General features: G+C 37.5%; 1 protein-coding gene across 1 annotated transcript in view; it reads left to right on the plus strand.

Moving 5' to 3' along the window:
• IARS2 (isoleucyl-tRNA synthetase 2, mitochondrial) overlaps window positions 1-13,959 on the plus strand; it is a 1,410,425-nt gene that overhangs the window by 27,490 nt on the left and 1,368,976 nt on the right. The window lies entirely within an intron of this gene.

Consider the following 13,959-nt stretch of genomic DNA (forward strand, 5'->3'; position numbering starts at 1 on the left):
AACAAGCTGTACTACAGTGAATAAGTAAATAAGTCCTTCAAACAGCTAAAGCCACATGATTGGACGGCACAGTGGTGCAGCAGTATCATTGTCGCCTCACAGCAAGAGGTTCTCCAGTTTGATTCTCAGCTGGAGTGCCTTCTGTGTGGAGTCTGCATGTCCTGTCTGCGTTCGTGTGAGTTTCCTCCGGGTGTTCCAATTTCTTCCCACTTTTCAAAGACATGCGTCTGGAACATTTTCCCCCAGGTCTTTGCTGAAAATTGGCTTTGTTCCAAGTCGGACTTTCCTGGTAAACAAATGTTAAATAAAAAAATAAATAAATAATAAAATTGAATAAGATGGCTTGTGTCCTAAACATAAGTGATGCAATACATCATTAATGTAACCCAGCTAAAGAGCAGCTTTCCACAACTGTCAAAAGACTGCAGCTGTAATTATCATATTAAAATAGGCAGTCCTAAAAACATGGATAATTCCATGCCCATTTAAATCTTAGCTGCGCTGTCAAAATGACAAGAAAAGGCTACCTCTTCACAATTCTATCTACACTTGGAACAAAATAGAAGTGTGTAAGTAACAGCATGGTTTCCATAAAAGTCACAGCACAAACACTGCTTTTATGCATGCAATATGGCAACCACATGAGAAAAGGAGACTGATCATTTTCAGTGACTTAGCAAAAGTATTTAAGGAATTATAGACCTATCTTCAGTGACTTCTTAGCAAAAGTGTTTAACGTGGTTTCCTACAGACTAAATGACTACAGGCTTCAGACCCCAGACCAGCTGTGTCCAAAGTATGCATTGTTTTACTGTAAAAGCACCCCCATCAAGTGAGTTGTCAAGCAGCCAATGTAGCTGTACTTCTTTCAAGATTCCTTAACCCTTATTACTGGGACCACTTATTTTCTTATTGTTTATTGTTTAGTGATGATAACCTAAATTCTCTCTGTCTTTATCTGACTTCCTTCTGGATGCTAATAATTTAAAATTTTGGAGAGGTGATTCGGATTACTGAGACTACACAACCTTACATCAAGCCCTTGTGCAAAATCAGGTTGCAGAAATATCTTAACTATAAAGTACATCAAAAGTAAATAAATGTTTGCTTCTCGGTACTCTTAAATCATTTAAAATCAATTAAGGAAACTCCACCACCTTGTTCTTTTCTCGTAGCCACTGTAAACGAGTCACCTAGTAGAAATAGTTAAGTATATTGCTCGACTCCACATTATCCTTCACCATCCGCACAAAAGTGTCATTTGAAAATTCCATACATTGCTAACAGCTTTCTATAAAAAGGAGGTGTCCTAATGCTCACTTTACAGTGTTCTGTAGAAGCCATAAGAAACTGTCAAATATCAGAGAACATTATAAACGAGCATGCAACACCTGAAAATATGCACAAAAATGAGACTTGCCAGTTTATTTGTAGCTTTCCATGGCATGAGAATTATTTTTAAAGGGTTATGCAGTAAATACTCTTAAATTTCCAAACATTGTAATGATAACTCCTATCAATAATTTACTGCACCACAATCGTTGCTGTACTGTGGCCAAACTATTACTACCAAAGAACTACATCAGAGCACTTAAAACATCTGCAGCATCTCAGATGGCTTCATATTAACACCTAGTAATGTAATAATTTCTAGGGCCTATTCCATCACAGCCCTTGTAGTCCGGAATGTTTTACCTCCCATATTTACAGCACACCTAGGTATTTAATACCTTCAGAAAGCACAAACATTTACTTTTCTGTGTCAACAAGTATGTACATGTAACTCCTTTTACAGATCAGATCTCTAATAGAATACTATAGCACAGTTTACATGTTCTTATGAACTCAGCAGTATCGTAACATTTAATCATGTCACCAAACCTTTATTAAAATCACATAATGCATGCAGGCTGCATACAGCATGTCTTTGCAGTCTCTGTTGCATACGCTGTTTAATGTTTAACAGCCTCACTTACAGTTATAACCTTATATGGAAGGATATGTCTTGGGTCGATTTCTATTTTATCTGCAGCAGCTGTTACTTTAAAATATTTACATTATCTGTATAAAAATGTCTGTTAGAGTAACTAGGTATTTTACTTGTATCATTTTTTTTCTATAATTAGGTCATGATTAAAAATTGACACTAGTGGTCCCAGTCAATTTACTTTGAAATAAATAAATAAATAGATGGGACGATAGTGTCTTTGTCTTTTTTAATTTCTCCAAGTCTTTTGGGATTCTAATACCATGACAGGAATGGACCCAATTCTTAAGTCTCAGTATGATTAAAGTTTGTGAAATTAGTATAGTTTCAATCTTTGTTAGCCAAAGTGCTCTTTACTGTGCCCGCAGTGTGCCCAGAATTGGCTTTTGGAATTCATACAGTTACATGTATTGATAACATATCTAAATTATTTTTTATGAGACCCATTACTCCTGCAACTGTTGGAACTGTCTGGGTATCCTTCCTCTACATTGATTTTGTCTCTCTCTATATGTAAGACGCTGTAATAACTTGAGTGTAGAAATTTCAATGATTGATGCTATTTTTGACTTCTTTGAATGGACTACTCTATGTAGTTTTCTCCTATCTATATTTTTAACTGTTGGTAAAGAGTGATCCCATGCGATATAAACATTATCATTTTCTATAATGCTTTGTGGCTCATGTTTCCATTGTTTCTCTACTACTTCAATTTTGCAATGTTTGCACAACCCCAGTACATCACTATTGCCACAATATTATGTCTTTCAGTATACAGGCCCTCTGTCATGAGTATACCACACCCAGCAACAAGATGTGTGACTGTTTCCAGTTCTGTTTTACAGAACCTGCATTTGTCTGTTTCTTCCACGTGTTCAATGGACTTTGTAAGCCAACATGTATGTACTCCATTATCCTGGGCTGCTAATATTAAACTTTCATCTTTTGGTTTAAATTCACCTCTGTTTAACCATTCTTCAGTCAGATTCTGATCAATATGAGGTTGTTCCAGGAGTTTTCTGTACCTGTTATCATGTTTATGCCTTTTCAACATTTCTTGTTTTCTCATCTGATCCTTCTCATTATATTCTTTCTTTTGCTTTTTGGCACCTTCAGTTGCTGCTTGTCTACTTCTGGTTTGGTTTCCATTCCTGCTTGACACCGATATGCTTCTGCTAAACTAATCAGGGAAGTCATCTTGGATTTGTTCTGTTCATGTTTTAAAACTTTCACTTTGTTTGGATCTGATACATATGCAGTCCTCCAATTGTAGATCTGTACATGCAGTCAGTTTTGACAAGACCCATACTTCCTTCAGAAAGTGGGATATAGAGTGTTGGTAGACACTGATATATATATATTTTTTTTAATTGTCATTTGAGAAGTGTGAAGCGTTTTTCTTTTTTTCCTGTCCAACTGATCCAGTGTCTTTTGGTGGCAGTCGGTCACCACAAAACGTTAAGCTAGAACAGGAAGAGCAAATTGGTTTATAGCCTGGACTTTGTTCCTAGATATCAGGACTGTTCTCAGTATTCATTTTAGTCTTCTAAAATATTCTTTACTCAGTTTGTTTGCATTATTTTACTGCATTTTGTTTGCATTCATTCATGATTTATTGTCCATCCTTCATCACTTCCCAAGTACACTCCCTCCTGCTCAGGTTCTTTATATCACATTCCTGTCCCAGGCTGATATTTTTTGTTGCTGCAGCATTCCTGCTTTGTGTTGCTTTTGCATATTTATCAAGACCAAATTACTTTCTTATGTCATCTGAGAAAGTTTTGACCACTTCAGGTTGTGTTTTCAGCCCATTGTCTGATGAGCTATACAGTTTTAAATCATCTACAAAAAGAAGATAAGAAGTCCTTACACTTTATTGTTGTCTGGGAGCCACATTGTAACCATGACCTAATCTATTAATTAGCGTAATGGGTTAAGGGCAAGACAAAAGAGCAGTAGTGACAGTCACCCTAGACTATCCCCTTTTGAAATTGTATCCCTGGGATGATAATTGTACTTTATCTTGGATCACCTGCAAAGTGGATTGCCACTGTTTCATGATCACTGGAATGTAATTGATCAGTGTAGGGTCTATCTTGTATATATGTAAGCACTCATTTATCTATGAATGTGGGATAGTGTCAAATGCTAGTTTGTAATCTCACCATGCCGCACTTAAGATTCTTCCTCTTTTTACAGTTTCCCATTATGACTCTATTTAACAACATATGATCCTTTGTTCCATATGACTTTCTTTTGTTACCCTTTTGTTCTGCTGCCATGATAGAGTTTATAGTCATTTAGAAGAAAATTCAATTGGCGTCAATTCCAGTATACGGTTTATACATTGTTGGAAAGCAAGTTAGTGGTCTGTAGTTTTTAGGATAGCTTGCAGGTTCACTCTTGAGGAGGAATATTGTTTTTTCCTGTTAACCAAGTTGGTATATGCTCGGGGTGTGCATGTAAGTAGTTCTTACTCAAAGTTAAATCCTCCTGTAATGATGTTGATACTTTTAGCCAGACGTTAGGTACTGCATCTGGGCCTGGAGATTTGCAGTTAGGAGCTATTTTTAATTTTGTTTCAGTTTCTCTGGCTGTTGCTTTATCACATTTCATATGCTGTATATTTGAAGTTCTTACTATTTAGTTTACTACTTCTATCCATTCAGCATCTTTGTTGCACAGGGTCTTCAGAAATAACAAAATGTGTCTATTTCTTCTTTTTGGTGGTGTTTCTATTACTTTTGCTTTGTTTCCCAATTCTCTGTAAAACTTGTATACATCATCAATTAATTGCATATTTTGTACTTTTCCTTTATATTTATCTGCATATCTTCTAAGTTTTTCTGCCTGTGCTGATGTCTTTAATTTATTATTTGCAATGGTGCATGATAGATCCTGGTATCGTCTAATACTGCACATTGTCCATCTTTCTAAGTATTTTTGTTGATCTGTTCCCTCCTCTACAGTCTAACAGTGACATATCTTGTCTTAATTGCTTTATAGTTTTCTCTCTTCAATACTTCTATGATGGCATTTGATTTCTTCTCTTCCTTTCCCTTGTTGCCCTGTATTTTTGTGGTAAGACTTTATTTGTTATTACTTTTGCTGCACACTAATATATCATATTTACTTCTGTTGTATCATGTGAGTTTCTGTTAATACTGTTGATGTACTGTGTTCATTCGTTTTATCAGACTTCTAACATTTTGGGTCTTATTGACTTTCTGTATTTTATTTCTGCCATCAATCTTAATATGTCTAGCCATCTCTATTAAATCAAGCAACTCTTCCCTTAGATCAATTTCTCCTAAACTGAGGGTGCATTCTCTATTCTCCATTTCCTGCAAACATTTTACAGGAAGTTCCAGAACATCTTCCCTTGACATTCTCAGCTGCATCCTGTATCATCCATTGCTCTTTCATATGGGAACTCACTGGGCTATCACTCCACAAAAATGACTGCGTCAGCCTTGACACCATTTCCTGTTCCTTCCCTTGTTATGCAACTCCAGGTTAAATTTTGTGCTGGTTTCCTCTGGTATGTACTCCGGAGTATCTTCATGTGACAAGTGATCATATACTTTCCATTTCACAAGTTTCCCCATAATTTGGGGACTCACTGTTCCATTATGCTGTGACATTACTGTTGTTGAACTTTCTGCACTAAATCCTTCACTTCCCAGATAATCCATAACATCTGTTTCTATTTCTTTAACTTCTGCATTACTTTTCCTCTTTTCTACTTCCCCATTTTCTTATTTTTTTGTATTGTAACATTTTCCATATCTAGATGCCTTTGCCTGTATTTCTCTTCAAAAATCTTTAGAGCTGCTTTTTTTGTATTGATTATTTTGGCTTTTCTCCTTTCCATAAATATTGCACCATGTGAAATCTCTGGCTTTCTTCTTTGCCTAAGTATTACACCATCTCTTTCTTTTTCCATGTCCATGTTTCTTTTTATACCTTTCAAAAATCTCTGGGCTTTGTTCTTTATATTTTCATACTCCCTCAGTTGCTTCTTTTTCCAAACCGGGCCAAGGTTTCTGGGTCTGTGTAATGTTTTTCATGAATCTGTTGCATTGAACACAAATTTGCATTTGAAGCTTTTGACAGTTTTTCTTGTGCAAGTATTTTTCTTTCTTCTAGTTTCTGTCTCAATTTTTTTGAATGTGTTCTATCTGGAAATTGTGGGTTTCTTGCATAATAGTTACAATACATAACTTCTTTCTTATCCTCAATAGTCCACTGCATAATCTTCATGGCTGTATTTTTGCCTGTCATTTTTTTGTGGAATACTACTTCCTTCTACAGTAGGGAGGACTTCTTAACATTACATGCATGTTTCACAGAATTCCAATAAAATAGGATATTATTCATATGGAGCAGCTCTACTTCAGTTTATATGACATAGAGATTGTAATAATTATCTACCTGTTTGCAAGTGAACACACACAATTTATGTGACAGGCTCATTTATAAAGTGTTCAGTTATTCTAATATATCCTCTTGGGGTACACTTGACTCCTCTGCATGAAGCGGCTTGTTTATACACCACAGTCTCTCTTTTTTTCAATTGTTGTCCTATATAACACATTGGTAATTGTGCATGAAGGTAGCAGGTAAACTATGAAGAGTTGGGTTACCATTTACATACTACTGGTGCTGGAAAACAGTATGATGCATGAAAGTACATATAATGAAAGCATATGCTAGCAGAAAACAATATGTTAAGGAGGTATAGGGTGCTCGGTATAGACTGCTTCTCCCAGAACACTGTGCTCATTGTGTGTAGAGGTAGCAAGTGATGAACTGTGAAGATACAACCATAAGTTAGGTTATGGTACAGATTACTATACATTTTTCTCATCCAGCTTGGGCACTTAATGTGTCTTTTTTTTTTCCTTGGTACCATTGCCTAAGTTTGACAAACGGTCACTTTTCAGCAGTATCCTCAGTCTTTGAAAGAAATGAGGACTATTTAGTGCTTGCACTACATTTATTTACAAACATTTAACAGCGGGTATTTGCCATGTGATATACACCATCACTAAAAAAAAGACTGTATTGCCCACGTTGTTGCCGCCCAGCACTCCATTTGCTGCCTGGCACAAACTGGAACATTTCTGCAGACACTGTTCTACACTCCTGAGTATAACTGTGTCAGCTGTCGGGCTGTGAACAGTTCCAGTCCATATGTAGTACCTTGTGCAACCTTCTGACAGTGGTTCAGTGCTGAAGAATGTGAAACAATAGGACAGCACAGCACAATGGCCACAGATAATCTGTGTTTTTTTTCTCTTTTTCCAAGGCAATAGTATTTGGAAGTCTTGCTGTTCTTCTCTTACACTTTTTATTTATAGCTACCATTTGGTCTTTTAAATCTGAGGTTGCTCAGGGATATCAGGACATTGTGTGTGGGTCTATTTTGCCATTGATCTGTTTCCCTATTAACCTTTTTAAAGTTTTATTGCACTTGAGTGTATTCTTATATTATTGAACTTTAATGACTTGCATTGTAACTCCTGCTTGTTCTTACACCATGGAAGTGCCTCAGATTGTAGTTTACAACATTGAGTATAGTCAGCAGGATTGTTGGAGTTCATTACCTCATAGAATGTAAGCCACCTTTTGAGTGATGTTTGTCTTTTCGGCTTTTCCCGGTTAGGGGTTGGCACAGCAGAACTCCGGTCTGCTAATGATTGGCAGGAGATTTTTTATGGTGCCAAGTTGCCAGCCTGACGCCCAACCTTCAGTGAAGGCACACCCATTCAAGCATGTCTTTCGGAGGTCACTCGACCGTGGGGAGGACATGCAGACTCCACACAGAAGGCACTCCAGCCGTGAATCGAACAGGAGAACCTCTTGCTGTGAGGCAACAATGCTACCGCTGTACCACTGCGGCTTTTGTAAAGTGTATCTAATGTATTATAGTAACCTCTACTGCACGGTAGGAAACCATGCCTGAATACTTCCCACATAGACTGATGTCACTGCCTGCTATTCTTTGCCAGGAAGCCAAAATAATTATAAAACTGTAAGTAATACATGCCCATGGTTTAGGGGTTTTATCCTTGACTCTTGTTGGCTTTGTTCCTTCTGGAAATTAAGAGATTTATAGATCTGTTCGGTGCTCAACTGATCACATTCTCCTCTTCCTCTTCTTTCACTTTTATTTACTCAGTTTGCTGACAACTCTTTTCTGAAAATGTTTCTTAATAAAGTAGATATTCTCTCCATATGGATTATAAAATTTAGTGTTGTGCTTTTTGGGATGCAGATTACCTATTATAGAGACTATTTCCACTGTCTAATTTACCTGTACCTGCATTGTTAGGGAGGCTACAGATACTGCTGGTAGTATTTACTTGTGCTAGCACAAAATATAGCTTTGGAGTGGATTACAGTTGTCAAGCTTTGTGTGCTATACTTTTCAACAAACATCTTCAGTCTCCACTGTGTTATTGTTATTGACCATACCTCTAAATGCAAGAAATGTAGACAGAAATAATGAAAGGACAATGGCCCAAAAGGGTCTATATTAAATAAATGAATGATCAAAATGTCGAGCACAACATGCTCAACATACTGCAATCGAGCTTTCACCTAATCGAAAACTTAAAAGCCTGAAAATCACTTAAAATATTTAATTTGGCCAACACCTTCCTTAAACTAACATACAACACACACACACATACAACCAAAATATATACCCCCCTACTCGCTCACATCATTTCACAGCTTTTAAACTTCAACACACTCTTCTGCTTTTAAAAGAAGGTGGGGGGCTGTACCCCCACACCGCCCCAAACTAAATAAACCAACTCTGAGATTGCTCTCCATTGGGGAAAGGACCATTTCCTGGTAATCCCAAAGCGAATCCTTTCACAAGGAACTTTAATCTAAATTGCATGCCAAAAACAGCCTAAAAGCCTGCACTCATATATTGTACATACAGACACATCTATACTTGTATACAACAGAATCAGTATCTTCCTCTAAAATACACATGCCTGGGCATATAAAAAGGCACAAAGTCAGTCAGAAAAAAGCAGTCAGTACATTCACCCTTTGATGCTACAAATGTGCTAGAAAGGTCAGAAAGCTGTGGGCTCTACTCTCACACCAGGTGATTGTATACAAAGAGTGAAGCTGCAGTATAGTATTATTTAGGTGTTTGCATTTCGATTTTCTTTTTGAAAAAATACATTTTAATTTTTAAAATTTTCACAAGTTTCTGTATTTCTGAAGTACTGTCTTTCAGAACAGATGTCAAATCAAGACATATACTGGAAGCAGAGTAAGGGCGTTTCTACTTCTAACAAATAATGCATCATTACATCTTTTTTTTTTTTAATAAAACAAAAAAAGCTTCAAAAATGCAAATATACAAAATAAGAAAAAATATAAATTTAACATCTACATGTAAAAGTATCCCCAAATTAAGGAAAAACAAAAATACATAATAAACAGAAAGATAACCAATACTAAAACCAACCTCCGTGCAGGAACGCTGACTGTCCAAGCCGAGCTGTACAGTCTGAGGAAGCCCTTATTAGGGTGAAAGCGCTTACTGATTTTAAATCGCTGTGAATAAAGAATGTTCCGTTTTATACAGAAAGTTGGAGCCATTGTTTTTTTATTCAACATTTTATTCAACATTTTGGATGTCCTAAGAGTTTGGCTGTTAAACTGGAGTTGAAGTAGTGTTTGCCGCTCTATACGTTGGGAGCTTGGCATTGGTGCTTTGTGACTTTTTGTTGAGCTAAAGCAACTTGTTCATAAGTGCTTACCGCATCAGTGCGTGACTGTCGGCTTGGACAGTCAGCGTTCCTGCACGGAGGTTGGTTTTAGTATTTACGTGTTCTATAGCAGGAACGCGCTTTCTGGTGGGACGTTTATTTTGACTTGTAAGAAAGATAACCAAGATGAAATGATCATTCATTTTCATTGGTTCATCACTCCATCTACTGCCTAAAATAAATAAATACTTCTGTAACTCGCAACTGAAATTGCATAGACAAGCACTCAGTCCTCTCAGTTTTGAAAGTCAGTTTTCTTAAGTGAATTTTCTGCAGCACCCATATCTTATTTTTATTTTTACCAACTCCACAGTCACTACAACGCAGAGTAAAAGTAAAAACAAACTTGGAAAAAAAAACACTTTCAAAATCATGACTTAAAATTCTTGTCACAGTTTTGAGGGGGACTACTACAAATCCTACTCCATTATTAAATATGATATCATGGATAAGATTCACACGATATATAGTGGAGTAAGGTTAGTTTTATTGCAAAGCCTCTCCATGCCATTATAATACAAACATTCTGTCATGTATGGCATTTAAAAAAAACAGCAAGTAAATCATATAATTCTATTATGTACCAAGACACAAGTCCCTTGTTCATGAGACATATTGACAGTCATTAGGTATCAAGTCCACAACAATTAAAGTATATTTCACTGTGAGGGGTGAATAATGGATATGCATGCCAACCATGCAGCCACACCTCTCAAGTGTACCTCATTACAAGGAACGTACCTCATTTGGGGTCTTAAAAGGTTCATGTTCCTCAAAGTTCCTCATTGCTCCACATTGAAAGACTCTGTCACACATTCAGTGTTCGGAATTTTTTTTAAGTGAAATCCATGGTAAATAGAAATTAATCATATTAATTCATTAAAAGATCTTCTTTATAAGTAAAACTAGTGTATTTTAACCATCCTATGGCCTTCCTAGTTAAAGTTGTTAGTAAGCCATTAGTATGTGTTCCACATTTTTCCCATTTGTTCCACATTATGAGGGCTAGTGTTCCTCATTTTGGAGATGGAAGGTTGAGAGCTGTGCATGCAGCTATAGCATAATGTCCATGCAAGGCACTCTAATGCTATCTACCCATGCCTTTGAGGCCAACATTATTCCTCATGGTTCTTTTCTGAGTGATGCCAAGAACCCAGGCTGCTCAGTCCTGTCAGAGGGATCAAAACACCATCTGAAGGGGATGTTCAACAGGTAAAGCCTCAGTACAATTAAATACTTTAAGATGCAGCTCCTTTGCTTGAGTGACTCTGGATGTGCTCTGCAATACAAACTGGACAAGGCAAACTACATTTTTTAATCCTTTACAGTGTACAACCTCACACTACACAGCCTGAAACCAATATATGTAGCAGCACCTGCACAACAGCTGTGTAATTTAGGGGACTATGAACATAACAATGCCTCCCCTCAGACAGTCTACCCAGCAAACACATAAACCACCAGGTTATAGATGAGGATATACTGCTCCATCAGTAACTCAGCTGCACTGAGTAATGTGTAGAAAATACAAGTTCATAATGTCAACAGCTGATAAAAAAGCAATGCCACATTACTCTCCGACTATGTTACGTATAAACTGCAACTAATCACATTAAATAGTAAATCATTGTCACAAGGAGATGAACAGGCACCCTGTGTAACCAAAACTAAGCCTTGTGGATACAAAGAAAGATAAGTCTCTCACCATAGAAAGCCCGTCCCTCACAGTAGTAACAGCGCTTTGAATGAAACTAAAAGTTAGTTATTTTTTTGCCGAAGCACCACAATTACATCTGAACCTTTGAGAAACTGCTGATGCCTCTGCAGACCCTTGCAATGCCACAGTAGGTGTAGTTTTATAAGGGATTGGGGAACAGCAGTTGCTGTTTCTCTAGCAGTTCCTACTCTATCTGCTCCATCTCAAAAATAAGACTTGTGTGTCCACTTAACCCACTAGATAAAGATTTGTGCCTCAAAAAATGCACTATTGGGGACAGGCTAATATTGTGCTGTGTGGAAATCTTGTCTCTGGGCCACACAGACAACCCATGTACTAGTCTATCCAATTTGCATTCAGTTCCATGCAGAACCTTTGCAGTCAAGGCTTATGATTCAGTACTGTTCTGCAAAATGTGAGCATGTTGTGCTACATCATCTCCAGTGGCATGCACACTGCAACAGCTACTACAGTACTAAGAGACTGAGGTCAACACAGCCTGACCAGCTACTAGGGACAGTGGTGAAGAAGGGGCATAGCCATACATATAAGCATCCTCCTCCATATCAGAGTTTAAAGCACTAAAAGCTGGATGTTCTCACATGCATCACCCACATCAGTCTGGTGCATAAAGGGTCCCACTCTACCCACAAATGCAGCTATTACCATACATGCAGTAAATACTTGCATTGTTTTTGATCCAATCAAACATTGTCCTAGCTACAAAAGACAACTGCACAGGGCTACCTGCATCATCCTCCACAACATTACAGTTCAAGCACTGGTCTTGTGGCTATGCAGGCTAAATAAAGGAACCTGCCACCCCACATCTGTCAAGATGGCACTGAAAATAGCATTATCTGTAATGTAGCCAGGAAAACATCAAATCTGCAAATGCCTGGGTTAGGAAGCAAGCTGTTGAAGATGTCTGCCTGTGTCTACAATGGCACACCATCTGTGCTAAATAGCACAGTGACAGAGAGAACAATGCCAGTCTACCCTGATGGCCTCCCATATACAAAAAATCTGAATGAATATCAACCATACCCATTGCAGCTGCCCTCTGAAGTACCCATGTTGTATACTTCAGGCATAAGACACACTGGTTAGTAACAGATGGTGCAGACAGAGCAAACACAGACTTGTCCACATCTGAAGTATGTGACACACTAAATGCTCTGCAGTAAACATGTAGATAACAAGAGGCAAGTGAAGACTTAATCTAACTTACAAGAAGCGTCAACACGCATGTCTCCAGGAGCACGAGAAAAAGAAAACTTCCAGGACAAGGGTCAAGAGGAGCTTTTTTTATCTGCTGTTAAATGCCACAGCCCCAGATGGCACACATTGCCCACTGTTCTTCTTGAATATATGTCTTGATCCTGTCCCTCATGCTGTTGACCATCTTCCTGCACTCTGTACAGAGTTTGCCATGGCAAACCACTGCATTCACATCAGCTGTCATCTCAACCTACCCTGGTCATCCAGGGTCATCAGGAGTACAAACTGTCCACACAGCATTAAAAATAAGTTGGTTCTCCTCTTTGAGATGCATTTTCTTTCTTCCAGACATATATACCTGAAACATTTCTAAAATCAGTAAAGAAACATACCTATACATTTTGGAGCATAATTTACTTATAGCACTCCCCCCAACCTGCAGAGGTGTGGGCATTCCCAGCTCATGTCACATATGACTGACAACATGATTGCATGAATTGCAGATTTCCTGCTAACATCATAACTAACTTACTGCAGAACTGCATTTTTTATAATGCCAATATTTCTGAGCAGGACTGTTCTGGTAATTAATTAGAGCAACATTTACAATTTGTCCCTAAATGCCCCTTATTTTGGGCGGGTCTATATTAGATAAACGAACGATCAAAATATCGAGCACAACATACTTGACACACTCTTATCCATGTCCATGTAATCGGAAGCTCAGTATCTACCTGCATGCAAATGCTATGCGTTTTATATGTAATATATATATATATATATATATATATATATATATATATATATATATATATATATATATGCACATACATATATAGGTTTACCATCAAAATGTGAAATGTCAGTTGCATGAAACTGGGATGGTGGAATGGATGGTTCCCAGTTTTTGTAACACCGATCTGAAAATGTTCGCATTCACTTATATGAGGTCGACGTTCTGACTGGAGATTGCACAACAGTGGGGAATGGGAAATTTACCCTTTTCCACTGTAGTGCAGTCTTAGAGTTTGTATGTATAATATGCAGGGGGTGCAAAACATAAGTAGAAAATAACCGGAAGTGAAGGTAACCTGGGTAATGTCAGTAATATTGAATTGCAAATAATCGACTGTTGTCATTTTGATGAAATAACTGTTTTTATTTTCGACATTTAATTTCGGCTAAGTAAATACATGAAGAACTGTAATTCTTGAGTTTGATAGTAAACCTAA

Source organism: Protopterus annectens, chromosome 1.part0 (genome assembly GCF_019279795.1).
Source record: "Protopterus annectens isolate FY-2018-M chromosome 1.part0, PAN1.0, whole genome shotgun sequence".
In the NCBI taxonomy this organism is placed as follows: Eukaryota; Metazoa; Chordata; order Ceratodontiformes; family Protopteridae; genus Protopterus; species Protopterus annectens.